The sequence below is a fragment of the Pelecanus crispus genome, chromosome 6 (genome assembly GCF_030463565.1).
Source record: "Pelecanus crispus isolate bPelCri1 chromosome 6, bPelCri1.pri, whole genome shotgun sequence".
Lineage (NCBI taxonomy): Eukaryota > Metazoa > Chordata > Aves > Pelecaniformes > Pelecanidae > Pelecanus > Pelecanus crispus.
The window spans coordinates 26,222,889-26,250,548 of record NC_134648.1 but is presented as its reverse complement, the minus strand read 5'-3'; positions in this window follow the sequence as shown (position 1 = coordinate 26,250,548).

Sequence of the window (27,660 nt, the reverse complement as noted above, 5' to 3'; positions counted from 1 at the left end):
TCAGATAAAAACAAAGTACCCCATGGAAATTAATGGTAGCTTTGTTTTCAAAATATAAAGTAGTAATATACTAACTTAGAAGTCTATTCAAAAGTGTGATGGACTCCATAAAAATTATCAACAGATTCATTTGAAGTACTGGCTACCCTGGGAGACTTACTTGCATGCAGTGTTTTTGTTTTAGCTTCAATATTACTTGTTTACAAGAAGAAAACCAGGTTTTGTGGGATATTGTTACTATCCTAGCAAGAAATTTATTTTGTAACTGTTAATTTTTTTCTCATTCAAAGGAAAACTAATATTTATGTTTCTTGTTCATTGTTTTTCTGAAGCACTTTTCTTATGCTTTCCTCTTCCTCATGTTTCTGACTTAGTTGAAATTAATATAGCTAGTTCTGTGTGACCCTACCTTTTAATACAAGGTTCATGCACCCAGAATCTTCTCTTATATCAAGAAGTTTTAGCTTGTGCACCTGTTATTGATTTCATCAGTACTGAGGAAAAATATTATGGTCTGATGCACTTGGAGTTTTTCAGAATTGCTATCAAAAAGGTCTTTATTGACAAGCTTTGTTCCCCAAATATTCACTTAAGTCTAACACAAAGATCAGTGTGGCACTCAGATTGCAGTAGTTTACAAAGAAAGCATGTATCACCTAAGGAAAGTGTAAAACACCTGTCATCATGCACTTCTGATGTGTCATCTAAACAAATCTAAGTATCTAAACAATATGTTTTTGGTTCATGCTGTCATGAAAGCTTTGTGCAAGTTGGCTCAGTTCAGCAGCAGCTTGTCTGTGTGTTTCTGATCTATATGAATAGTAGTGTAAGTAGAAAATTCTTGCCATCGTTTTAGAATTAAAATATTCTTATATATTCAGGTTGTATATGTTACACTTGAAGGCATACTTGCCAAAATGGATAAATGATTTCTGAAAAAGTTTACAAGGAAATTATGACTAAATCAATGATAAGGCTGATTGCAAAGACGTGGGGATGGCAAAGCTGCTGTTTTTCCCTGCATCTGTCTTGTGCCTCTGGCACAGAGAGAATGAAATGTAAACAGTAAACACTCTCTAAATGGACCCAGAAGGTCTCTGGTATTTTTGTAATCCAGTCTCTGGATTTGGAAAGTTACTGCTCCTAACATAAACCATAATTTCAAACAGTTTACTGAGTTTATGTAAGGACAGTTATTTGTACATGCCTGTCCTTTTCACTAATGAAATCTGAGTGCTCTACTGAGACAATGGCCTTTTGTATCTGATCCTTCCCCAAATAAAACAGGGTAAACTGACAGAGACCATTTCGGTGCAGGATTAGTGTTGGTTTATAAGTATACTGAGTTGAGGGGGAAAAAACAACAGAAATTAAACTGCTTCAATCTAGTTCAAGCAAATAAATATAGATGTGTTTGGTTCCTTCTTTAATTGTCTTAAATGAGCTGTCCTATTGGCTGCTCAAAGCCAACAGAATAAGCTAAAACTAAAACAATAGGAGAGTTGATGTGACAGAGAAAATTGAGAAAAGTGTGTAAGGGGGTGATTTATAGTTTTGAGGCCTTTGGGGTTTTTTTCCCCTTCATTTCATTCAGGGGTTCAGCAGCCATGTAATGAATTGATTCATCATGCAGAATTATTTCACTTAGCTGTTCTTGCTAAGACCATAAACTGCATGCAGCCTTGGAATAGATATTGTCATTACGCTAGGTACTGTTAGGTTAAGTAGTTTTGAGGCAAAATGGCTTAAAATTAATTTCTATAGATACTCTGTTTAGATTTTTGAATCCCTGACTTTGAAAATAAGATACATCTGTCATATAAGCCTCGTACTCCATTATGCAGAAAGTACGCTTTTCTCTTGTCACTGTTCTTCACTGTCACTCTTATGTCATTCACTCTAGCCATATCTATTTCAGTGACATTTCCATGTTAAGCTAATAAAATTGCTCCTGAATAGAAGCAGGTAGGCTTTGACTTGAAGAGGTGAAGAACAGGATGAAGAACACATAGCCACAGGTCTCTTAAGTCTGCGGAGCTGAAGTCGGGAACCTGCGTACCTCTATGACCTATGTGCTGAAATCGTGTTGGTCTTAATGCTCTACTAACATACGCACCCAGTTTCAAATCCATGACTGGATTTTTGGTCTGTTTCAGAGAGGGAGTTCAGGTAAAGCTGATAGTCATGATCCAGATACAACTTTGTTCTAGTTTTCTATATTTGTGAAGTGGAGCACAGGTCATAGTCTCTGAAGGTACATGTAAAAGGAGCTTAGTACTTCAGTAAGGACCTTGATACTATTGGGTGAAAACTACGTGAGAGAGTCAGCTTTTACACAGTGGAAAGTTCTACACAGAAATAACCAGTTTAGAGCTGCTTCTTGCCTGGCAAAATCCTTTTCTTGTTTGTATGAACTACTGTACTGCTACGGTTAAGATGTATTAGACTTGCAAGATGCGAGTGATGAACTATTTTATATTAGTGCCCTATTTTGGCTTCATCAGGTATAATGGATTCTGCATTTCAGACAGGATTTGAAACTCAAGCTCAGATCATGCGTTATACGTGTCATAACGCCTTTTTTCCCCCTCAGCTTTACTTACTTGGTGAGATATTTATCAACTTTCTATTGTATGATGTCATTACATAGTCACTATGTTTTCATTCAGTGGTAGAAGAAATTATTGCAATATTCATCAAGTGTGAAAAGTATGCTGGATCTCTTTAAAGTGAGAAGAGATATTGTATTAATGTCAAGAGATTATCATAGTCATATTTGTTAACTTGCTTGTAGAACTATGAAAGTTGATTTTAGACATTACTTGTAGCAGTTATGTTTTTTCTGCTTTCCTAGAGAACAAAAATACTTACTAAACACTGATATTTTTATCATGCTGACGTGGCAGGGGGAAGGTAAGCATCGTTTTTTTTCTAAAAGCATGGAGAGACTTAACTGGGTGTCCAACCTAACCAGTGAGATATTAGGACTGCATGTAAGTGTTGTCATTACTGGATTAATTACATCTGCGTGTCCTCAAGTTCACTTAGTCTCAAGTTTAGCACCCTGATGATGTCCACTGTGTGTGGTGGAATCAGTTCACAGAATGCAGTTGTGTTCTTCAGTTTAGATCATTCAGCAGGTCTGATTTGGGTCTAGGCTCTACAGTTCCCCTGCCCCTTGAATTATGACCATGACAGTCTATAATAAAATGTAATAGATAATAAAATATATATAATACATATATTACATATAATATATAAAATATAAATAAATATAAATATATATAAATAAATATAAATAAAATATAAATAAAATATAATAAAATAATTTCAAGACAAAGCTATATTTGTTTAATGCTAAAGTATTTTGAAAAGAGCATATCTTAAACAAACCTCTTTTCCAAGTGCTTATTTGCCTATAGGTATCTGGTCATTTATGTGGGGACTTTAGACTAACCTTCCATAGAGACACTTCCAGGCTTCTCTCTCTCTCTGCTTGTCTTCCTGTCAGAGCTCACTGATACCATACCTCGCAGACCCTGACAAATCTTACTTACTGGGAATGAAGTCACTTTTTAAGTGTTTTCGTGCTTTGCTCTGCTCTGGTAAAAGACAGCTTTTCCATTCTGTAGATTAATGATTTTAGAACTTAATAGCTTTCTCATTTTTTAAACAACTTCCAAGGTTGGGTGTTCTTGGGTAGGAAGTCATTCTGTGCCTCTTTTTTCCTCCAAACCCTGGTAAAACTAAGGTGCAAAGACATAAAAGAAACAAAGGTACATAATATATAAATAATATAATAATCTTATGCTCCCTGGTCCAACCATATATGGTGTTTATAAATTTATGTATCATTGTATTTAGTATTACACATATACTATCCACTTAAGAAATAGATTCCACACTACTAACACATCGCATCTCTACTGCTCTATTGGTATATAACAACCTATCATAGTTTGTAACTGTATGCAGTAGGAAGTCATTATTGTATGAAAGGACATGGCAGTTTTGAAAGACCTTTCCTTTTAGGATGAAGGAGTAAAACAGTAGTTAATGTTCCCATTGGCCATGTTGCCACTGACTGCTGAAGCAGTCTAGACTCAAGCAACTTGTTGCTCTAATTACTTACAGTTGTATTCATTAGCGAATGTTTCAGCAATCACTGGGAATTTACATAGAGTGAAATGGGCTAGTTGAGTTACATAAACCTTAGAGAAAATTCTTTAGCCTGCCTCCTCCCCTCTTAAGTTTTAAGGCAAAACTCAGATGAACGGCAGACTGATACACAAAAACCTTTATGCTTCCAACAGTTTGATACTTCCCTTCAAGTAAGAGATCCTACTTTATTTAGGTAGAATCATACTGTGAGATAGTATTCAGAATAGCATAACATTAGGGATCGGTGTCTTGGGGAATTGCAAAGGGGATATGGAGATGCTAAATTTTTTTTTAGTCACTAGTACAAATCCATTTTAGTTGAATAACTAACAGAATATATCCTAGCAGGTTGTCTCAGTCCATTTAATCAGTAGACGTAGACATCATGGATGCAGTCAGTCATCAGTTGAACTAGGTGGCCACATCATCTGGAAGCCACAAAAGGGTAAAAGAAACAATGTAGTGTTTCATAAAGACTAAGCTATACTTTAATTTCTGTCAACAGGTTCTGTTCTTCCCAAAATGTAGGTGGTGGTATGGAGTGATTTTGCAGATGCAACACTACTTCTCTGGCTAAGCAGGGTGTCTGTACTCTCAAATGCTAAAAACTTCAAAATCTCGTGTCTATGCATTCTAAGTTTCAAATTCACTTAAAAGTTTAGAACAGTTCTTGGTTGTGACTATCTGCAATATGGCCTAGTGTGAGAGGTTAATCTTGGTACTTTGTAGAATGCATGGAGATTTCTAGAGTAGTATTGAAGTCCTAAGAAACAACCCTTGATCTTGCTGTTTTCATATGGGCAAGTAGGTTTTACAGTTTCATTTCTCAGAGGTGAAAAGTTTATTCTTAAAAACAGAAAATTACTCTAATTTTGCATCTTTGCTGAAGCTGTTTATTTGCTGAAACTAAATTGCTCACACCAGAAATAGTTTTGATGAATCAATCAACTTGAAATAATATATAGAATGGAAAGGAGATTTCTAAAAGTGTTGAAATGTCCTGTTTCAAAATATTTTTTTTAAATAGCAGTTTTTAGTTTGAAATACTGGCAAATTTAGCTAAAGAAAAACAAAAAATAAGATCAAGACTGCAAAATTAAATATTTTAGCTGTCCCCAGCTGAGCCTGTTGAGAAGTTCTTGACTGTGCGGTTAAAATATTGTTGAAGCAAGAAAAGTAATGTACTAGCAGGGCAAGAAAGAAATTCTCATTCAGTTCTTGCAGTTCCTCTGTAACAGGATGTTTCAGTACTATTGAAGGACGTGGATTGAAATCCATGGGAAAGCAATGGCCCCTTGTACCTGATAAGTGAAGCAGTTACCTGTTAGAAGGTTGGCAGACATTAATGCATTCAGTTAGCTATTGATTATATTAAAATCGTATGAAATAATTTTGGCTTAGTGATATCCTGAACTATACATTTAAGACAACTTTCAAGTGTTAAGTGTAAAATACTCTGATTTGGTATTCCAAGTGCACCACACAACATTCTTGTGGGAGATTCTGACACTAAAAGGGTCTGCACTTTCTAGCCATATGGCACCTTAGGAAACATACAAGCATACTAAATTATCAGGATTTTTTTGAGTATATTTTCAATAGACAAAAGGAAAGCAAATATTCCCAATATTCACAATGTCAAAAAAGGCAAACTGAGAACAGAATTCCTCTACCCAAAATATTCTATTTCTGCCCTGTGGAGAAAGAAAAAGCAAGATCCCTCATTAAAGTGGTAAGAAGAATTGGTTTGTTTGTACAGTTTTTTTAAACAAAATTAAAAATAAGTAAAATTGCAGATCAGAGCTACTCAGTACTCCTGCTTTTGGTCCCCTTGACAAACTGAAAATCAAAATAAAACCAACCTTGACTGACATTTTTCACTTTGCTTTCTGGAAGTCTCTTATCTTTTCAGAACTTAAATCTAGGTTAATTTCTACAGAAAATAATTTCAAAATAATAACCATTTATAATCTGAACATGAAAAATACCTATGGTTTTCAAACATTTTTTTTTTCAAATGAAAATTAACAGCTGACTTCCATGTGAATTCACCTCTTCTCCCAAATTAATAGTGTCCAACTAAAATAAAATCACCCAGGTCTTCTCATGTGCATCCTCTTTCCTTCTCTTAACATGAATGTTCTGCAGTATTTTAAGTCACCTATCTTAGAGGAATTGCTTAACATAACTAACCATGCAAAAAAAAAAAAAAAAAGTAGTTTATTCATTAAGCTGGTAAAATACTTACTAAGCTTCTTGCTATGTAATAGGAGAGTCTTAATTTTCTGGGAAGGAGGCAGCGTTCATTTCCTATATTTAGTATAATGGAGACATTTATGTGTTGATTGACCCCATAGCAATATACTTCTGCTTCCTGGCTAAAAACATTGATATGGGTGTTTGAGGTAAGCAGAAATAATTCTCCAATAAGTTGGACATCTAGTTACGGCGTTTAAGTGAAAGGCTTTGAAGTGGAAATACTTTCCTTGTCGGTTCATCTTTTGATGTTGGCTTAAAATATCTGTCATGAAATACAAACTTATCTGGGTAGAACTTTTTTTAGGAGGCTAGAAATATAATGTTTAATGCTCAGTGAAACAGAATGGGATCAAACCTCCTTAAACGCCTTACGATCAGCTGTTCTGAAATTTTAATAGAACATCGTATGTCCAATTGGCTCAAAGAAGTTGCAGCAAACTAATCATTGCTCTTAAGTTTGGATCATAGATTCCTCAAGAGTTGAATTCACTGGTAAACAAGAAAGCTTAACTCTACATTTTCTGTAGTACAAATTTTTGTCAGGAGATTCTTTTCTGAAGATGAGACAACCATAGTGAGATGTCTCAGTTGCATGAGGACCTTTGACAGCATATTTCTTTGGACAGTAGGACAAGAAAGTGCTATTAACATAAATGCTGTCAGATGCTGCATGAAATCTGTATTGGCTCGGTTGATTACTGACATCTCATTTTCTGCATCTCCTGGGGGGCAGAGGGGAAACGGTGTTGTCTTGAGTGTTGAGCCTGCTTAAAAATAGCTTCTGGAATGATCATTTTGCAGCCTAACTTTTCTGGCAGGTGTCATGGATGTTTAATGGTTGGACTTGATGATCTTGAAGGTCTTTTCCAACCTAAACGATTCTATGATTGTATTGTTTCCTGTTGCTAAGTTCCAGCGCCACAATTTATTCTAATATTGGATGCTTCATATGCTAGCATACAGAAATCACATATACAACAGTTATGCACTGCTGCTTTACTTATTTACTGCCTAAACCAACCTAGCAATATTTCTCTTTCACTATTTAATGCAGATGATCCTCACTTCTCAGATACCTGAAAGTATTTGTTTGAAGGAACTGTAACTAATCTCATAATCCTAAAAAGTAGGCAATCCATTACTTCCTACACTAGAAAGGTTTTTTTCACACCAGCAACATAGGTTTTAAATATTCTTCTGATGTGTTTTGGGGTTTTTTGGGGGAGGAGGTGGGGGGTGGGGGTTTTTTGTGAAAAGCTAAAACCAGACATTTTCTTTTTTCTATATATACCTTTGTAGTGTCTTAGCACTTATGTTCTCCTCACAATTTATCTGGGAAAAAAAATCATATTTGTTTGGAAAACATTTCATGAAATAAAGTTTGAAGAAACATAAATTCATTACCCTTAGTGGAACCATGTCAATGCTACTGCATTTACCAGTGAAACAGCTTAGGGTCAGATGAGGATCTGACTATATTTTTGTATATATATAGGAAATATATACTTTTGAAGGTAGATGCTCCCCTCAGCTGGAGAGAGTGGGGTCCATGGGTGGTGGCTAAAAGCTGCTGTCTGCTGAAGATAATGCTAGGTGGTGGCTCGTTGAAGGATTAAATATTTATTTACTTTCTTCCTTTCCCCACTTGCCCTGGTATTAAAAAAAATGTGGTGACTCCTGGCCTTTACCAGGAAATATGCAGAAATCAGTGGTATGGTGGCATCGCTTGCACATTTGCTTTGACTTTTTGACTGAATCCAGTGCTGATTACAACTGACTGAGGGGGGAAAAAAATCTAGTCTAACTGTAGAGTCTCCTCCTAGAGTTACCACTGTTGATAGCCTTTCTCTATTTTCATTATAAGCTCCTCCACCCTGCCATTTTCAAGGTTTGTATTTTCAAGAATCTGATGTACCATATCTTAACCCAGGGACATTTTTTTAAGTAGTTTGTTTCACTATTTTAGCTCTATTTAAAAAAAAAAAAAATTGAAAGATGTGTATTGTGCTATAAAATAGCTCTGCCTGTTCAAAATAATCTCCCCTTGCTACAATTAAATGGGTACCTGGATTTTAACATCATTTTTGTCATCAGATCATCTGTTTTGGTTGCTCAGCATAGTTTCTTACAAAAAACACACTATGACTTTTAAATTGTATGTAACATTTTATTCAGTGATTACTACATACATTACTGTAATAATGTAGTAATTCTGAAATTAATTATTACTCTACCCATAATTGGTTTAGTGGTGGATTTGGTAGTGTTAGGTTAATGGTTGGACCTGATAATCTTAAAGGTCTTTTCCAACCTAAACGCTTCTATGATTCTATCACGTTTTAATACAGAAAGCTTTCATTGTTTTGTGTGTGTATGTACACACACACACACACACACAAGTTATTATTGAACTTGTAAAGAAAATAATATTATAAAGCACTTTGAGGCCACTGTAAAAAGCCCCAACTATAGAGTTCGTTCAATTACTGGTAGTATATTTATCAATGATGTTAGAAGGACTGAAGATAAGGGGTTTAAGAAAAGGGGAAGTTCTTTTAAAAACAGACTGACTTGAGAAAAAGTTTGAGGGACACAGAATAAAAAAAGAATTGGGAAAAGTCGGAAAAGAATTACTTCAAACCAGTGGCCTTCAGGAATATGCTCTAGTTCACTGAACTGGACCAAATTATCCAATGAATATATTCAATAACTTGTCGTGACTAAGGGCAAAACAGAATGTTTACAAGAACTGAGCTTCTTGAAGAATAACAGTTGGCTTAAATTGAGGAAACAAGGAAGATGCTGGTAAAAACAGAAAATACAAATAAGAGGGCAAGTTGTTGTCCCTAGCTTTCACAAAAGTCAGAGTCCCCATTAATCAAAGGTATTGAAGGTCAAGCTTCCCACTTGATTCCTTGGTAAACTTGATGTAAGCTTTGGTGCACCATCGATTATGATAACTTTTATGCTTTATTTCAGACTTTTAAGAAGTTTTGACCTTTCCTCCAGGGTAGGATCCAGACTCCAGTAAGCCATATCCATCATATCCATTATTTCTAAAAGTAATTAATCTTCATTGCATCAAAGACCAAATTTGGCCCTGTAGGTTTCTCTGTGGTGCCCATGTGAATCACTATGCAAGAGGCATTCTCAGTCAGAGATTTGGCTTCCAGTGGAGTCCAGGCAAATTCAGTATGCCATTATAATTCAGAAATGCCGTCTCTCTTCCTTTCTATTCTAAGTTATCTATCCAGCATTGCTGACAATGACAAGGGAAAAAAAACCCACCGTTTTTGTCTCAACCTCATTGCATTATCCCTTCAAGCTGAGTTTTAACCTACAACAGGATAAACAACATCATAGCCATGCTGAGATTTTGCTGCAGCTATTGATTTTTCTGTTTAAAGCCCTTGGTGGTGAGTGGTGACAATATAAAACACCAAAATAGTTGCAGAAGAGTAAGGTTTTGTCCTTGGTGGAATTCATGTATTATACTGAATGACCAAATTTCTTTGTTGTTTCATGGGATGTCAGAAACTGAGAGAATAGGGCAAATCTGTTTAATTCCAAAGGCAAACACAGTGCTAAATCAGAGACTAGTCCCCAAGTGGTATTTAAATAGGGTTAAAATTATCCCCCTGTCTGTTATTATAGAAAGTGGTGGTTACTTGTTTCCTGCCATCTGTAAGTGAGAATTGTTTTGTTAGGTTTCTGAGTGTATGTTGCTATTGGCCAAAGCACATGGATATTTTTAGCAAGTACTTTTCTGTGTATCATGTCTGTGTACTGTGTTTACCAAGATATCCATCCCTAGAATAACAGAAATACACAAAGAACTGTTTACAATGACTACCCAATTTTCTTGAGGTTTTTATAATCATTTCAACAGAACCAGATGAAATGTTCCTTACATGAAGAAATGGCAACCAGACACCCCGACTATTATCGTGTCCCCATTACAGGTACAATTAAGATGAACATTGTCCTTGTCACAACAAGCCAACCTGGTATGCCTAGAGAGATTTTTACCTTTTATTGTGCTATGAAACAACAGCATTACTGACAGGTATCTTACCTGCCTGGACCTACCACATCCTTCCATGGACAGTTTGTAAAAAATTTCAAGCTGTCTTTCCCGTTATGTGTCTCGCAATTCTTTCTTGGAAGTGGGAATAATAGGCTCCTACTCTTTCTCCTCAGAGTCAGTCTAATTTTTAATGAACTCTAATTTTTTTTTTTTTTATTTCATCATTACTACAGATCTATAAACAGCAAAAAACTGTTCCAGGATACTGATAAGGATGGTGAACTATGAGTAAACCAGGTAAACCAAAAGCAGCTTTTCTGTGACAGTCTTTCAACAGTGTGCTTTGTGCTTTCCCCTTGTTACCATCTGCAGTGCAGACTATAAGATTAAAATTTGATACAAATATATCTTACTCTGTCACAAAATGCATTTTCAGAAAGGTTTATTAGTGTATCCTTGTGAAACAGAAAACATAGAGCTGCTGCAATTCACTGAAGTCTTCTATTTGCTTTTCCCTGCATTGATGTAACTCACCTACTGTCTGGATGCTCTCTGCTATTGCCAGACAAAAGTGTGTTCGTAATTTTTGAAGCATTCATGGAGAAGAGCATAAATTTTCTTTATTTCTCCTCATAAATTTAAAATAAAAAAACAGCAAAAACCCCCACACTCATTGACCACAGGAAAAATTGACTGACTGTTGGGTCTATTTCTGTCAAGCACTACAGGAAGAGAAAGTAGTGTTGAAGAAGTGGCACTAACAGCATGCTTTGGAGATGAGATGGAGGAAATGGATATTCAGTATTAGCTGTATAGAATGTCTGTGCTAGGAATATTGAATAGGATGGAAAGAGGGGTGTACAGCTCACATACATCAGAAAGGGGGTCATGCTACGGGTTGTTCTAGAGATAGTCACAATTGCATTAGCAGTACTGAGCTTGACATTAAATGTCATGTTCAATTGCAGCTTATTTAAGGTGATGCCTGTGGCTGTAAGAGTGGTGAAAAGGCAGATGAATGTTTTATTTAATAATAACTGGGAGATCAATGGGAGTTTGGCCAAACACTGCTGGAAGGAACAGAGAAAAAAGTATCTACAACTTTGTGTTACTAAGTTGTGCTTTTCTATGTCAATCTTTAATTTAGTTTCTCTTTGCCTGTATTATCTTACTACAAAAGAAATAAGTAAGTTTACAACTGAACAAAACACTTTTGAAAATAGCCTGTAAGGAACTGTATTGGTGGGGGAGGAGGGGGGAGGGAGTGGACTGAATGGCATAATCATTCATTTCTGTCTCTGATGTTTGTGTGGAAGGAACTTCTGATTTGTTGTTTCCAGTCAAAATATTTTTTCTGTATCTGTTTCAGCAGAATTTATGTGTGGTCTGCATCACTGAACATTGCAAAACCACTGCACTAACATGTAATTTGACACCTAGTATCTTTGTTCATTCGCTTATGGCTTGTAGCCACTCCAGATTGTTAAAAAAAGTATTCTTTTCTTGAATAGGTCCAAGACAGAAGTAAGTATTATACTGTATATCTCCAATTATCGTTCGATTCCTTATGAATTACTTGTGGATTAGCTAGCTACATGTACAGCAGATGTCTCCAGGAGGTCCAGAAATCTGTTAGTAGTTTCTGCTACAAAACTGGGCATGTAGAAATCCTGGGCAAACACAAAAAAATCCTTGAATTATACTTGGAGAAATTTTGCAGTGGAAATAGAAAAATATTTCTGTAAACAAGGGATGTAGACTAGCCCTAAAGGAAGGTCTGCAGTATGGTCCCAGGTTTGATGTTAGTGATCACTCTACCAGGGCTCAGCTACTTTCATGACAACCTAAGGCAAGATAACTCATTGTTTCTCTCCAGTTCCCACTGAATTAGTGAATAAGTAGCAGTGTGAGGTATGAATGGACTCTAAAACTTCAAAGATCGGCCTTGAGCAGTCATTTTCAAGCTTGTGGTGCTGGTGGTCAGGCAGAATTGCTGCATGTTATGTCATCCCACCTGAGACCATGTTAATGACTTGTGTGATCATGATAATGATTGCTGTGCAGGCAACTTCAGAGTCCCTGGGTATGATTTGGAATTAGGCAATCATCCATCACCAGCATAGAATTAGGAGCATCATTATTACTATTTCTGCTGAAGTATTGACTGAAGAGTGAAATTCAAAAAAAGGCTTATTATACAAGGTACTGGATAGGCAGAGAATAAAGATGTTCCCTCCCCAAAAGAGCTCCCAGTCAGAGCTTTAGATAAAACATGAGAAGAGACTAAAGAGGCAAACAGGAAAGAGGCAAACAGGAAAGAGGCAAAGGGTTGAGGTTACAGTAGTAACATATGGGGAATCCGTAATTACTGATAGCAGTGGTCTCAATGGCAACAGGTGCTACTGACCTAACTGATGCCAGATGTTAGTGGTCTGTCAGGACTGTGGATAAAGCAGGTTATAAAATGCTTTTAAACAGGTAAGATGGCAGTATATATATGTGTGTGTATATATAAGTATAAAATGCTCTGGAAGTTAGTTATGGGAAACATGAATTTACAAAGCGTCATATGGGGAGAGAAATCAGGGGAGTATAGCAAGAAAACTTCAGATATTGAAAGATCTTTTGGTGCTCTAATGTGAGAAAGAGAAATTTGTTTGATGCTGTGTAAATGATAGGAATAGACATAAAATGGAAAGGTGAGCATGAAAAAAAGCTGTGAAAGTGAGATTCGAAAGAATGTTCATATTTAACTGCCATAAGATCAAGGGATCAGGATGGAAGAATTCAGTGATCAAGAGATGAAACAAAAAAACATTGATAAGAGGTTTACTACTCTATACAGATACAAATGACCACATCTGCAGGGGGGTTGGGCTCGATGATCTCTCAAGGTCCCTTCCAACCCAAAGCATTCTATGGTTCTATGATCTTCAGTAAACTGCAAAGGAAAAAGTAGACTGACCTCCTAATAGAGTGCTTTGGCAGGTCAGCACATTTTTGTCCAATAGAATTTGTGTCTAAATTCTCTTTCACTGCAGCTGAACTCTACAGTGGAATGGAATTGGTTTCAGTGAAATGTCCATCAAGAAAGCACAAATATATAGTACAAAATTAAGGATTTCAGGTGGGATAGACATGAGATAGACATGCTGTCCTGCCTGATTTGAAGTGACCTGTGGTGAAAATTTATGCCTGAATTCAGGTGGAGCAGGACTTGACCATAGGTTTTTGACATGTCATGCCTGTGTTCTCATCAGGAGGCCACAGAATCTTGATAACCTGCCTTCTTCATTTCTGTGGAAATGTTTTAAAAGCTCTTGCATTCCTCAGAAATGCATTAGAGCATTCTACAGTTTGCTGCTATGAAGGCTGAGTTAGAGAGAACATACAGATTATGAGTCTAGATATCCTTTATTCACATCTGATTGCTCCCAAAATTCTCCATGTAAACTTCATGATCTAAATTAGAGGTAGGCAATGAAATAACTAATTTTTAGGGAATCAAACCAAGAAGATTCTTCAGTTCAATTTCAGCTGTGACTGAAGCTATTGTGGTTCAGTTTTGGTCCTGGCTAATAACAGTTCGTTAATATATATTTGATTAAACTAGATTTGAACTGGATCACTATAGAAAATACATCATTAACTAAAGAGTTGCATAATGAGCATGGAATTAAAAGTGTGACTTCATCTAGGAAAGATTATAGCTCCCTACTTAACCTGCTGGAGCATGGTTACCATTGCTTTTCCAATGCTGTGCATCACTTGTCTCCAAGTTTCTCAAGCTTTCTAAGAGCTGGACAGAAGACATTGTGTCACGTTGTGCTAGAGATAGGAGTGACTCCCCCATGGTAACTGGAAACTGAGAAAGAGTGGATGGAAAAACTAACACTCATTAAGATGCTGTCTTTCCCTTCTTCAGACATGCATAAAACAGAAGTATGGAGATGCATACGTACATACATGCGGTCATAACATGTCTGCAAGTGACCTCTATCAGTGGAATTTCTGGAAGGTGTCTCAGAGATGAGCCCTTGCAGGCACTTACAGGGTGTTGTTAGTTACACAGATCTTCACTTTGTGATACAGGAATGAAGACTATAGTTGTCACATCTACAACAATAGTTTAGTAGAGTTCACTTTAACAATGAAGAGTCTTCAAAGCGAAGATGACCTTGAAATAATTTGCAGAATAGCATGATATGGTATAGAACGGCAAGCTTGTGCTGTATATGAAGGTGTGTACTGGGGAACAAAACTTACTTTGTGATGTTGTTCTGGTTTTGTACAGGTTTTCCCAGGGAACAGAGCTTTTTGTTCAAACCATTATTATCATCCAGAACTGAAAACATTAATTTTTTACCATCTAGTTCTAATCAGGGTTTAACAAAGGCTTCAAAAGAATAGCTCAGATTCAGTAGTGATTTAGGCCAGGTGGGGGAGGCTTGAAACAGGTGCTGTGGTTCTTCAGTTTGTCAAAAACAATCAGTTAAAAATCTTTGTTCCCTTGCCAAACTGTAGCTCTGGGATTTATTGCTTACCTTGTTGTCATGAGAAGAGCACTAGTAAAGGATATGGTTCCTGGCCCTGTTGGAAGGAAAGTACAATTGTTAGAAGGAAAATAAATAACAGTAAACTCAAATTACGGTACACAGAGTATCTGTAGTTTCACTTCTAAGGCCTGATTAAAGAAGATTCAATTTTGTGACATAGCTTTGACTAAAGAATGAATCTGTTTAAATCAAAGGTGCTTATGACCACACTTGTAATACAAAGTAGTATGTTTGATGTCATTAGACAAACAGAATTCTGAGTCCTACTCAGAAAGGAATAAGTTGTGAGGCGCAGGCTATAGTCCTACACCAGCAAGTTCCTTGATTCTTGTTTGTAAATATTAAAAATTTCTGCCTCTGTTATGTACCTTCCCTGCTTGGTTCCCATTCTTAAATAATGAGGTTTTCAGTTTTAAGTTATTATCTTGTAAATGTAAAAAAAGATTTAAGGACAGAACAACTGCACCTGGTTAAGATGGAAAATGGCAGAAACAACAACAAATGGTGAATTTCTAAAATGATTAAAAAATGTATTTTCTCTTAGCTGTCCAATTCCATCTCTTCTTGCTGGGACTTACATGCAGAATGTGTCTTTAGCTCAGGAGAAATTAAGTTCAATGTTTAATAGTTTTAGCCTGCTGAGGCCCAATATTACTATATGCTTTTGTAAATTCTTTGTGATTAAGTTATTAATGACAACTGAGTTAATTTTATTATATTCTTAGCATAGAAGGAAGATCTAGAATGAGGAACTTGTATACAAAACAAAAATCCATTCCCAGATATGACTTGTCTTTTATTTTAAAGTCATGTCATCAAGAAAGAAAAAAACACAACATGCAAACATTTCAATGGTATTTCCAGATAAATTACATTCTGTATTACATTGTGCTTGTGGTCTAACAGCCTCTTGTTTGGAAGCTTTTTCACTTTTACGCTGAATGAGATTGTATCAGTGCTCCTTAGGGACATGACTGCCTGGACCCCATTTTCAGTGTTCACGCTCACCCCCACTCTTGGACAGCTGGCTGTAGAATAGCTAAGAGTCAGGATCTTTGGTTTCCTTCCCCTCAATCCGCTTGTGACTCCTTTCTGTCTGTCTAATAAAATGTCTCAGCACTTTCCTTCTTTCTGAAGAAAAAAATTCACAGAAGTAGTTGGAGTAAATGAAAAGGATAGTATTCAACATGTCATTTCCCTCTCCTCCCACATCCCCCAAGTAATTTAGCCAGGGAGAGGCATGCACCCAGCCAGAGAGAAACTACATGTGTAATTTTCCCCAGTGTCTAAAGAACATTGTGTATAAAAAAAATAATCCCAGGAAAAAATTGACAAAACCTCTTGTTTGGAGACTAAATCCATCTCACTTAAGGCAGACTTTCTGCATATTTTCCTACCATGCTTTTCCTTGTATAATTCTAATGGATCTATATAATAAACGTGGTGGACTAGTCAGCATTCTAATTCAATCTACCCAACACCTGTTCTCGTCGTATTTACACTAATCGTATCCTAGTGTTATTCCACCAATATCAGATGAATTAGCTGTGATTTTCATTAAGATTTATATTTACTCATAGGCAGTTTTGTCTGATACTGAATTTACATTGAATATCAGAATGCTTTGCTGAAATGGAGTTTGAGTGAATTTTTTTTGGCCTCACTGAGGTAGGGAGGCAGTACTGTTGACTTCAGTGGGGAAAAATATGAGCTTAGTAAGCATGTTTTGTGTCACTAAATGCTGAATACTTTTGCCCACAGAATTACTAAAACTTTTAGCCTAGAGAGTTTTAAGCTTGGCTAAATATGTTATTTCTTCTTTTTGTTAATGTAAAGTGCTCATTTCATGAATATGCTTTTTTTTTCTTAATACCTGTGTAATACACTGCTAATTGTCTTTATGTGTGGGATAGTAATTTTTCAGAGTCTCAAGTTTTAACTTTTTTTTTCCTTTTATTAAGTAAATTTTTTAAAAAAGTTAAAAAAAGGGAGTTATTTTCATTTCCTCGGTATTGAGAGAAATTGAAGCTCAGGGGGATATCCTTGTCATCAATTTTAGGTTACTCAGGCATCTAATCAATGGACTCTAATGTGACTCAAAGCATCAAAATTTAAGTTCTAATGTAGTCTGTGGAATCAGTTAAGTGCATCCAGAAGTTGATTTAGAGCATTTAAGTTATGTCAGAAGGCAAAATATCTTATCTGACTTGCATAAGACCAAGTAATTTTAAGTAAAGATACTCAGACTTTAAAACTAGGAAGTTTTTTTACTTAATTTCTTAAGCCAATCTTTAAATTAAAAGTAACCAAACACATTGTATTATGAAGAAGTGATTCTGTTCCTTGAGTTTGAGGAACCAATAAACCAGCAGTTTCCACAGCATTGTAAATTATTTATATTTAATGAGCTTTTTGTATTTTGAAACAGTATATGGTCTTGATTTTACTTTCCTGTTTTCTATCTATGGTAGGAGTTTCATAATGATGCATTAGCAAGTTTTTTAAACACAAAAACACTGCACTAATCAAAGTAAGTTATTAAGAAGTCAATAGAAAACCATCTAGTAAATACAACTAAATTAAAAAAAAAAGAATCTTTTTATCTTGATTTGAGAGTTATGTTATTGAGAGGAAAAATAATTTAGGTAGTCTCCAATATCTTTTGTGGAACATTTAATAACCATAAATGTTCTATTGAAATGTAAAGTCCTGAAGGAGCTTAAACAAAAATATTTTCCACATGAAAATCTTTTGTACTTATGACTGTGTTTAAACTGGAGGCAGGTAAAAATTAAAAGCTTTGTTTATAATATTATTTGATTCATAACAGTATTTTTGTATTCTATATTAATGGTTTCAAAATCTGTATTAGAAAAGAGGATAAGCAGATAAGTGAAAGCATGGCAAAAATTTTGAAAAACTGCATTTTTTAAGATTAAAGAGAAAAAAGATATTCTAGCCAACAGTCATGTTCTGACACTTCGTATTTCCCAGTAGGTGACAGAAAACAAAACCCTTGTGATCTCTTAAATGAAACTGAGTATCTTAAGAATAGAAGTAAACAAAGGAAACCACTTCCCCCCAGAAAACATTTCAAAATTGCATAATCGATGGTATGCTAATCAAGGATTTTGAAAATAGTTTGCAGTGAGCTAATGTGATAGGAATAAAACCATAATTATTTGAATAATAAATACATTCATGAAATCCAGGGTTTCCTTCTAAGTAGGAAAGGTTATTGTGTTTCTTCATTTCATCTCATCTGTACTTGGAAATGATAATTGATGGATCTATACCAGAGGAACATCAGTGTTAATGTCATCAGAATTGGACTCTCTGACGTGAAGTATTGAATTAGTACTGAGAATGAAAATATTACTATTATTGCTGCTTTGAACCTAAGCTAAAATAATCTAAAAGACTTTGGAAATGTTGACAGAAAGTAGTGGCAACAAACCGCCAATTTCTGAATCCATTGCGACACTTAAAATCAAATACATATATGTGGCATATTGTGTAAGCTTATGTAAAAGTAAGCTTATTGCTTTTGTATTAATTGGAAATTAGTGTGATGTTGAGCCCAAACTGATGCAGTGTACCTTGACTCTCAGGAGGGCTTATTGTCTTAGAATCAGTATCACATTAATTGCATTTTCATAGTTCCTGTGTGGGAAGAATGAGACACTTTTTTATAATCATTGGTGTTTCTAGAAAGAGTTTTATATTGCTGCTGACATTCATGTGTGAAAAACAATGCCTAGAACAGGGCTGTAAGTGGGAGGACGGGGGTTGATGTGAAAGACAGAAGTGTGAACACAGTGTTATGCTCTTGGGTCTGATGTATCATAGATGATATTGCCTCTGTATGAAGGCAAGGTACTCCAGGTCAGACAGCAGCACCTGATCACACCCACCTCAGAGTTCCCTCAGGAACAAAGTAGGAATGTCTTGCCATTTAGTGAGTTCACATGATCATACTCAGAACAGCAATTTTTGTTTCTTTTTTTTTTTAAGATGGAGGAGTTATGATCAATTGCTGCCCACTGATCCAATTCATGTTCTGGGTAGATAGGGAAAAAAACCCTTTAGCCCACAGCTATGTCTGTGAATCATTCATATCTGATGGTATAACCTTTGTCTTTAGCAGCAGTTCTTCCTAAAATGGTGATTGTAAGACTTGGCGATGTTTTTAACTGTAACACCCTGGAAAATGAGAATCCTCCTGACTCTTCTAGCATGTTTTATATAGTCTGAGATGCTTGCCTACCATCATGTTGGCCTCCAGCTGAGTCACTAAACAGAATGATCTAAGATTCCATGAATTCTTTGCAAGTTTCCAGTCACTTACATTTACATCACGTTTTGTAGTGAGACCAAGAATCCCCAGATGTCTTGATTTAGATTTTAAGTTCTCCGTACTGAACTGCCACCATTTCAATAAATAATAAGGCTTAACAGCTCTAGAAATCAGACTACAGACATGTGGGTACCAGAATGTTTAGTTAAAGTCTGAATTCCAACTGTTCAGAGGTGGGGCAGTTTTTTAATCTGCTTTGGTAAACAACACTGGGAGGTACCTACAGATATGATGATTCTCAATGACTTCTTCAAATTAAGATATTTAATTAAAATATAAACTAAGCTGAAATAGAACTGTAGTGCAAAAACACTGGGTGAGATACATCAAGATATTACATCTGAGATGCCATGGTACAAGGTACATAACAGTAACACCTGCTCAGAAAGCCCTTGCTTGTGTGGCCATCACTTTCACATCTGTGTGTTTTATCTGTGTCAGTAGATCTTACCAGTGAAGGGCTCATAAGATCTCAAGTAAGACTTTAATTTTTATTTTTTTCCCCCCTGTTGATTGCTAAATTGACTAATGAACTAATTGTGTGGATTGAGGGGGATTCTTAATTCATGCTCTGGAGGGTTTTTTCTTTGTTTCTTTGCTCTGGTTTCAACAGTACTTTGTTCTGCAAAATTTATGTGTTTGGGAGGAAGTAATTTAGAAGAAAACAGACTGGCTAAGAAACGTGCAGGTGAAATAGTTTGCTGTTTTAAGCAAAGCTGTGCAAAAATGTTGATGAGCAGATGAGGCTGGGACAGAAGTTGAGGGTTGTTTAGTGGAAAGTTACTATAAAGCTTATAGAAAAAAGGCAGAAGAATCCTATCTCCAGCTGAAATGGCAGGAATTATTTAGGGTAGGCTGAATGTTTTACCAATGTGCAAATTTGTCAAAGATATAGATAGTTAACTGGAAGTCTATCTGAATCTTTGAGCAGTTTGAAGAAATGTCTGTCTCTGGTAATATTTTGTCAACCTTTCTGCAGCGCTGATGTCATTCACACAATATGTTCGCTCCCAGTGCACACAAGAAACAGTTATATGACTAAGAACCACTACACCAATTCTAAGTGGTTCAGTGTGTTCTGGAGCAGGAAAAAAAAAGGCAGCGTATTTCCTACAGTACCTCAGCAGCATGACTGGAATACACATTTTATACAATACAATTTGTGAACATAAATAATGTTATATACAGGATTAACACTACTAAAATCAACACGACTGCATAATCTGAACTCCAGACAGTTCTAGCACCAAAATCGGTCATTTCAGGCAGCCTGCACTTAAGACCAAAATTAGATTACTGCAAACCTGATCATTACTTGTATTTGGGGACATAAGTCTTGCTTTAGAAATCAGTATAAAGAAGGCCTTTGATGAGAAGCAGCAGTCAGTTTTTTCAGCCTAAACTTAGTGCTCCAAAAGTACTTTGCTAGAGGATGCACAGTGTTGGGTTTGCAAACTCTGAGGTGAGCATTGTGAATACCCATTGTTTCTTCTTTTAAATATGAACCTGTATATGCCACATCAGCCCCGTGGATTTTTCTGGAGTGAGCAATGCCAGCAGGTGGCTGCTTGGCCCTTCAGGCTGCACTCTGGGCCTCCCTACACAATGCATTCACGCATTCTGTGATGTCTCTGATATTTAAAGTGAACTACATGTTTAAGCATGATGTTGGATCAGAGCTGCAGTGCAGTGCCAGCACTCTGAAGCACAGCAGTCTGAAATGCTCTGCTGCAGAGCATGCTGAGAGGAAAAAAGGTGTAGTGAGCACAGTAACAAGGGTATTACTCCTTGATTCTGTTTACCAGGTGAAACCTCACTTGTGCAGAATGACTTGCAGCAACACACCTGTGTGTCCTGCTGGGATGCACGCATGAGCAAAACTGTTATCAAGCGTCCAAATAGTGATTAGACCATGTTCAGACATGTGTTGTAACATTGCAAAATTGTCACTTTTGGAGTTCAGGAATTTAATTTTCTTTTTAAAATTTGCATCTTGTATTGGGTTTGTGCCTTTTATGGTTGTCTTCCTTTTTCATTCATGTTCCTGATTCCATCTAAAGTGTATGTATGAGGCAGGGGAGGAACAGACTTGTAAAAGTACTTAAGAGGGGGATGCATGGGGAGGAGTAAAATGTAAACAGGGTTTGTTGTTGTTGTTTTGTGTTTGTTTTGTTTTTTCCACAAGCAGAACAAAACTTCTAGGTAATCTGTCTGTATTTGGCACCCAGATAATTCAGCTAGCTGTAATTAACTCACACCACTTCTTGCCTTCAGACACAAAGACATCCTGATTCTGATGAAGACTGCATGCCTTTGGTTGTGGTATTTGTTTGGCACCAGCTAAGCCTCAGTAAGGGAGTTCTAAAGATTGCTTTGTGTCTAGGATGAAGTAAATGTTTATGGCAGGTGATGCAAAAGGCTTGTGTTCATGTAATAGCCAGATGAAAACTGAAAGGAATGTGAGGGTGATTTAAAAGCAGCTGTACTAGATACAAATGCCTTCTGGGTGGCTTCCATGCTCTGGGGAATGCAATAAGTAGTATGGCATGGGGACAGTGTCTGAGAAAGCAGTGTTCCCCCAAATACTTTGAGAGTGCACATCTCTTCTGGCCGGGATGCTTCTCCATATATTTGATTCTTGCCTATTAAAAGTCTTATAAGCAATGTGATGTTGGCAGCCAGCTGTGTCATATCTCATTGTCTGAATCTTCTGAGGTTCAATAAATTCAGAAAAAATAAATATCTTTTAATTAGTGGTTGGTTTTTTTCTGTTTTTTTAACTTTAAATTATTAACATGTTTTTTTTTTTTTAAAAAAAAAGGAAAAGGCATAGCTGTGCAGGTATGTAAAATCACAGCTGGAAGCCTGTGATGCTGTAGGAGTAAGGCTTAAAGGTTGTAGGGAATGAAGGTGCTAAGGCAACTTTCGGAAACCTCCTCCAGCTCTGGACTAACTTTGTGGTTCACAAAGCACCTGTGTCGTCTGTGGTGCTGCATTTGTATTTTGCGTAAGCTCCATATACCAGAGCTTGTGGGGAATTTAAAAAGAAAAAAAGGTAGTTGTTCCCTTTCGTTCCTGTAGAGCTGGTAACTAATTTCCACTTAATGTGTGAATGTTAATGGGATCAAGTGCACCCTCAGCAAGTTTGTACACGACACCAAGCTGAGTGGTGGACATGCCAGAAGGATGAGATGTCATCCAAAGGGACCTGGACAAGCTGGAGAGGTGGGCCTGTGTGAACCTCATGAGGTTCAACAAGGCCAAGTGCAAGGTCCAGCACCTGGGACGGGGCAACCCCCGATATCAATACAGGCTGGGGGATGAAGGGATTGAGAGCAGTCCTGCGGAGAAGGCCTTGGGGGTACTGGTAGATGAAAAGCTGGACATGAGCCAGCAATGTGCGCTTGCAGCCCAGAAAGCCAACCGAATCCTGGGCTGCATCAAAAGAAGCGTAGTCAGCAGGTCGAGGGAGGTGATTCTGCCCCTCTACTCTGCTCTGGCGAGACCTCACCTGGAGTACTGCGTCCAGCTCTGGAGCCCTCAGCACAAGAAGGACATGGAGCTGCTGGAGCAGGTCCAGAAGAGGGCCACCAAAATGATCCGAGGGCTGGAGCCCCTCTCCTACGAGGCCAGGCTGAGAGAGTTGGTGTTGTTCAGCCTGGAGAAGAGAAGGCTGCAGGGAGACCTTACTGTGGCCTTTCAATAATTAAAGGGGGCCTATAGGAAAGATGGGGGCAATCTTTTTAACAAGGCCTCTTGTGACAGGACAAGGAATAATGGTTTTAAACTAAAGAGGAATAGATTTAGACTAGACATAAGAAAGAAATTTTTTACAATGAGGGTGGTGAAGCACTGGAACAGGTTGCCCAGAGAGGTAGTGGAGGCCCCATCCCTGGCAACATTCAAGGTCAGGTTGGCTGGGGCTCTGAGCAACCTGATCTAGCTAAAGCTGTCCCTGCTCACTGCAGGGGGGTTGGGCTAGATGATCTGTAAAGGTCTCTTCCAACCCAAAGCATTCTATGATTCTAATGTTAGTGGTCAGATGTGTGTAAAGAGACATGACTATTAATGAATACTCAACACAAATATATCCATTGGCTGAAATCCCAGCCAGGTCAGAACCAGCTTTTAATCCTTCATGTAAAACACATGAGATTTTGTGTTTTGTGTGAGCAATAAGTCTGTGCTTTGTGTACGGTAAACATTCCAGGGTAGGGTGCTTTTTCAAAGTGAAACACCTTGCTCGAATAGTATTTTTCTGAATAGTGTTTTTCCCATTTATCTTATGCTGTGTATCCATTGCAGGTTACTTTTAAATTTATACTTAGAAAAAGATATCAAGAAGTAAAAGGCTATTCAAAACCAAAATTGATAAATTTTGCAGCCGCACACTGTGGGAGGTAACTAGCTTAATAAGAAGTTAATTGCTGCTTTTGCCTGAATGCATGGTGCTAGGGTTAGTTGATAGCCCACATTGAGTAGCATGTACCATTTACTGTTTTCTGTTGCTTCAGTGTGTGACTTACAATGGAGGGTCTTCTTAAATACAAATAATGTGCATCCTATGTGCGCTATTCTGTAGCAAAAAAATATGTTTTTCTCTTTTGGCTGTCCAGAAAGATATTTGGTAGTGTCAGCTTTAGTGTATGTGGTAGATAGATAATGATGGCCCAAATGCTGCAGGGTTAAAGAATTACTTGTTTTTCACAAAATATAATTAGCTATTACACAAAAGTGTTTAGCTTGGAAAGACAAGTTATTGACAGGAAAATGCATGTAATGTTTATCTGACAAATTTTGTTTTTATAATTAAACCATCTGGTGTATCTAGTAAGATTATATAAATATCAGTGTATAGCTGTCCTAGAAATACATGTTTACAAAATACCTGTGATACTTATTAGTAGAAAGTTCTCAAGAAATTAAGATCTAGCAGGAAGAATCTTGCAGAAATGATTTCCAGAGTAGATATAGCTCTTTGAAATTAATAGGTAACAAAAAGCATCTGTGCAGTGAGGTATCTACAGGTAGTCTGACTGTTGGTCACCTCATCAAAAACCAGTCATAGGAGTAAACCAAGGTAGGCAGTGAATGACAACACCTCCTTTGTGAATGACCTATAAGTGTCACCTGTAACAGTATACACATATGTAGCTAAACCACCCAGCTTCTCCACTTTATGTATTTGAGTCTGTGCCAACTGTTTTGAATTAAAAGAGAATTGTATCAGTGTAGTATTGAGCTCTAACACGAGGGTGAAACTAGCAAGCAGCAAATCACAAGTCATACAGAGAAGTCTAGGGTCCCAGTTATATGACCTGATGAGAACAGAATAGCAACAGTTTATATGGACTCAGTGTTTTTAATCTGTTTCAGATGATTACTGAAACCTTGTAATATTCAAGAAAAGTATATATTATTACTCATTTCATTCTTGCCTACAAGAAAACTTTCTGATCTTGCGACCCAGAAGTTCTGGTATCTTTGGGTGCAGGACTCGGGATTTCTCAATCAGCAGTAAGTTTTAGATCACACTTAGTCCAACTGTGCTTTCCACTGAATCTTGTGTTGTAATGCATACCAAGCAAAACGAATGTGAACTGAGTGTATAATGCTGCCAAAATCAAATTCTTTACTACCTTGTGTTTGTAATTGGGCTTGTACCTACATTTCAAGAAATAATAAGGAGCAGTTGAAGATAAGTTCCTTTCGTTATAATCTGACATTTAAGAAACATAACATTTTACTTTTCATCTTAAAAATGTGATACTATCAACCAAAAGGAGAAAAGAGCTCGCTTGAATAAAATAATTTTGATGTTCGGGTTTTATTTCCTTTTTTTTCAAAAAAAAAAAAAAAGGCCCCACCAAAAAAATCCCTGTTGAAACAACAGTGTTGTAATGTGTCCTGTCATATGAGAGGGACAGTTCTTTTTTATCCTTGAAGGTATTTCAAGAGGAACTTTGATTTCAGATACTGTGAGAAGCTAAGACTCAATAGCTGTTGCTTTTCTTTCTGAGGATTTACCAGCTGGCAAAGTTATGACTATTTATGGTCATTATAGATTCAATTTGACCAGCAGATTTTTCAAGAAATCTAGTATCAAGCTCAGATTTCAGCCTACTTCTGACCTTAAATTTGTGAATTTGTCTGGCACCTTTCTGTTGTTGTACTGAAATGGTAAAAAATACAACAAAACACCTAACACCACCCCCCCCCAAAAAAAAAACAACCCAAAACCAAACAACCCCCAAAACATCAAACCCTGCATTGTTCCATCTTTGAGAGAGATATACTTTGGCTTTCCATAAATATACACACATAGCTGAGGAACATTTATGGTCAAGATCTCTGTGATTCTTCAAGGTGAAAACAACGGTATAAATATAGTTTTAGGCCTTCACTGCCTTAAATGTCCAAAAACTTCCAAAACTTTTCATTATAGTTCATCTGTCATCACTTCAGAAAGAGAAGATGTCTTGCCCCACAAGAATCATTTGTGCATTGTGTTCCTGATCGTTGTGTGTCCAGCATGCCTGTTTATCATGGGACCTGCCACTATGCTTGGGAACGCACTTTGCTTTTTGCTTCCTGACTTACTTATCTTTTTGGGGATATGTGTTTGAAAAGGTATCAGCTTTTCAATATGCTGATGGAGTATTACTACTGATTTACTTTTCTCTGAGTAGTGATATTGAAGAACTTTGCAAAGAAAATTATACCTTATGCAGTTCTTTGTCATTTACAATACATTTGGAGACAAGTAAACAAGTCCAGATAAAAAATTAAAATCTTCCCCACAGCACTTTATGTTGATTTTTAATTATGAAGTGTGGCTTGTAAAACTAGGATTAGAACCAGCTTTCTCCAGTATTAGCAGGACAACTCTTTGCATCAGGAATTCCCGAACTGCAGTTTGTTTGCCACTTATGGCCAATGAAGTATCTTGTGTATGCCACAAAGGACTGTTTGCACAGCAGTCATCCTCAGCAGTGCATGCTGACTGTCAGGGCTGTTACAACTGCGATATTTCTTCCAGCTGCTCAGAGAGCTGTAGCTTTCTGCAAATGAGATGCCAGAAAACCCTTCAGCTGTACACTCTTGATCCTGACTTCTTCCCAGACCAAGCCACACTATTAGTATTGGTTATGTATTCTTTTTTGCCACTGGTCCACTAGTGCCATTTAAGTGACCAAGATGAATGTAACAGGTGAGAAGCAAAGAAGGGACCACATGGTGAAATGCAGCTAAATAAAATAAAGCATGGCACACCACCTCTGTGAAACTAATTTTTGCCAGTGAGATGAGTTTTGTGGTCCTCTATGTGATGTCTCATCTTTCAGTGGCTTTCTGCTTTAGGAAGGTTATTTCAGAAAAAGTCTACTGGCTTTGACTGTTACTGGAATGCAACTTTTATGAGAGATTCTGAAAATCTTGCTTTTACTCTTTAGTTAAAGGTAGAGAGCGAGGGAGATAACGTAGGACATTTGGTACTGAAGAGACAGAAAGGCTTGTTCCAAATACTAAGGTTCTTACCAGTGTAACTGAAGGTAGGATTTCCCTTTTAAAAAAACAAACAAACCAACCAACCCACAGAAAACCAAACCAAACCCAAACACTTTAGAATCAGAAATCATTTATTTTCACACTTTGAGCTCCAGAACGAGCTCCAGTTGATTTGCTTCTTCAGAGAATTGTGCAGAGAGAACACGAACCATATACTGACAGAAGTTATAATAATGCATATAATAGTTGAGAGTTAGGCAAAGGAATGCAAAGAAAACAACAGCAAAAGCAAACCACTTAAGGAGTAGGCAGAGAAACAGAGGAAAATAAGGATAGTCCTAAATGGAGGCACATGCACTTATTGTGAAGATTCAGGCCTTTGATAAAAATTTTGCCTGTTTCTACAATAGTAACTTTAAAAAAAAAAATGCTCTGAAAGGTCTCACTTACATGTTTCCCTTCACTATTTTTTATTATACTGTTCTTTGATTTTTTATTACTGGAGCAGGAGACTAGAAGTGACAAATCATCAGGTTATCATGTTTTCATGGGATTTTTGGAATGTTCATAAGAGGTACCTTAAAGTTTCTGTGGGCAAGACTTTTTGTGCAACTTCAGGTTCATATTACTTGACTCAAGCACTTCAGCTAAACATCTGCACTTTTTTGACCTTATCTGGAATAACTGTCTATGGTCAATCAAAATGATTACATTAATGACTGTAACTTATACATACACATAAAGAAATAAAATAAATAATACATAATACACTGGGTATGCCTTCTCTATCACCA